Here is a 2,397-nt window from a genome sequence, read left to right as displayed (position 1 = left end):
CTAGATTTAGTAGAAATCCAAGTCACAAAAACATCATATTTCATTCAAGGGAAACTTGAGATAACAACACTCTATTAACTCTTTTGATTATTAGATAAATAAGACTGTCAACTGCCTCAAGAATCTTGGGTCCAGGACCTTTCACTGATACGTCTGCCCCTGCTTGGCAGTGGTGGCAACGGGTAGGCAAGAACCTCTCGCTTTCCAAGACCAACTACAGAAAAAGTCTAATAGGTTCTTGAAAGAAACCCTGCTCCAAATCCCCCAAGACCAGAATGAGCCCTTCTCCTGGAGCTCAGTACCGAGGTTTCCTGCACTGTACGTGGGGGCATTTTACTGAAGACGTAGGAAGCTGTGCAGATACGTGCACATGTCAGAGGCTTGATGATCCTTTTTTGATATTTGCCTCCTCCTCCTCCCTCTGAGGCACATGCTCCCTGGCCCAGTGGGTCCTGGCTGCATCACAGAGATTCTTTCTTTGGTCTTTGCATGTGTTATTGTGAAATCTACTGGTTCTCCAGAGGAGACATGCTCTGTTGGGTAAGAGAAATGTGGCTAACGGCACATACTAATGAGGCTGATTAGATGCTTTTATTGGTTGTGACCTTTCTACTTAATCCTGAGAATGTGCTGTTTTGGGGTTTAAAAATAAATCATAAATCTCACATTTCTTTCATTTGGCCTCTGAATCACATACAGACACCCTGTAACAGGGTTTAGAAAGAAATAAAATATTAGTGTGAGTCTGGATTTTTTTCAGGCACTTACGAACAATATTATGCCCTCTCAAACTGTCTGAGCGAAAGGACGATGGGACAAGCTGTATGGCGGAGGGTGAGCTTTTGTCTGGGAGCACTGAATGCCATCGATTCTACTTGCGCTTCCTGGCAATTCTAAAAGGCCACCGTTTCCACACTCACCTGGCATACCTCTACCTGACCCAGGCACCTGTCAAGAAGCGTTTTAGACATGAGTTCTGTTGCACTACAGGGCTCTGCTCGGTTCCCAGTGATCATTCGTCTTTCTCCCTAAGACACATAAATTTGAAATTCATTTCGATCTTTGTCCCTCCCCTTGGCACCGAGGATGTCACTTTTTCAGATAATTCTTTTTAGTTAGTCTGGGCATCTCTGTCGTCTTGTGCCACCCTAATGACCTGGGTTCCCTCTGCTAACCCCGGGGAATGGGCCACCATACCTGCTCGGTGGCGGATGGCCCCCACACCAGCAATATCCCAAGATGGCCTTGCTTCTGCCCGCTCTATTCTTCCATCCCTGCTCAGGAAGGGGGGACACTGACGTGCCCCAGGAATGCAGCCTGTGCAGTGCAGCACCTGTGACCTCAGTGGGAGGCATTTTCTACTTTTCCTCGTCTACGGAATCAAAATGCTCGCTCGTTCTTTTCATGCATTGCCTCTCTTAGTATTTTATTTGTTTTTGTTTGATTGGTGTTTTTTTTTTTCTTCCTTTATCTCCAAGAGGAATATGAATAAAAAGAATATGATCACTAGTGAAGTTTTCTTACCTGGCTCTGCTTCTGCGTGTGTTAGCTGAACACGATCACTACAAAGGAGTCTGAATTTAAAAGAAAAAAAAAGCTTTGGTTTTAAAGGAGCTCAGATGTCTCTCCACTCCTGGGCGTGGAGAGAGGTGGGGAGGGGTAATGTCCGGGCCCCATCTTTGAAGAGCTCCTTTAGTTTGGCTTGAACAGGGTAAAAACCTATTGTCCCTTCGGAGGTGCGCGAATGCCTAGGGAGGCAGGAGAAAAGCTCTTTCTCATGGAATCTTCTGGTTCCACTTCCTGCTTCTCCTGAACTGGTTCAGGCTGAAGGTCATCTTGCTATCTGTCAGTTTTTCTTTTTTGTTCTGTGTTATGACAACCTGGACGTGGGACTTACTAGGATGAGTGTGTGTGTGTGTGTGTGTGAGAGAGAGAGAGAGAGACAGACAGACAGAGACAGAGACAGAGACAGAGACAGAGAGAGAGAGAGATTTAAGGAATTGGCTCATGTGACCATGGAGGCTGGCAAGTCCAAAATCTGCAGTCCAAGTCTGAAGGCCATCAGGCTGGAGACCTGGGAAGGAGCAGATGTTGCAGTACAAGTCCAAAGGCTACCTGCTGGTGGAATTCTCTCTTGCCGGGTTTTGGGACAGATGGGGAGTCGGTCTTTTATTCTAGTCAGATCTTCTACTGATTGGATGAGGCCCACCTACATTATGGAGGGCAATCTGCTTTCCTCAAAATCCACTGATTCAAACGTGTATTTATCCAAAAACACCCTCACAGAAACATCCACGTAGGTAGGCGCCCCGCGGCCCAACTAGTTGACACAGAAAATGAGCCATCGCCCCAGTTTTCACAAGTCTTGTCCTGCTGCACTTGCTGTGCACGGCCTCC

The sequence above is a fragment of the Pteropus vampyrus genome, unplaced genomic scaffold (genome assembly GCF_000151845.1).
Source record: "Pteropus vampyrus isolate Shadow unplaced genomic scaffold, Pvam_2.0 Scaffold127, whole genome shotgun sequence".
Taxonomy (NCBI): domain Eukaryota; kingdom Metazoa; phylum Chordata; class Mammalia; order Chiroptera; family Pteropodidae; genus Pteropus; species Pteropus vampyrus.
Note: the sequence above shows the minus strand (reverse complement) of the source record.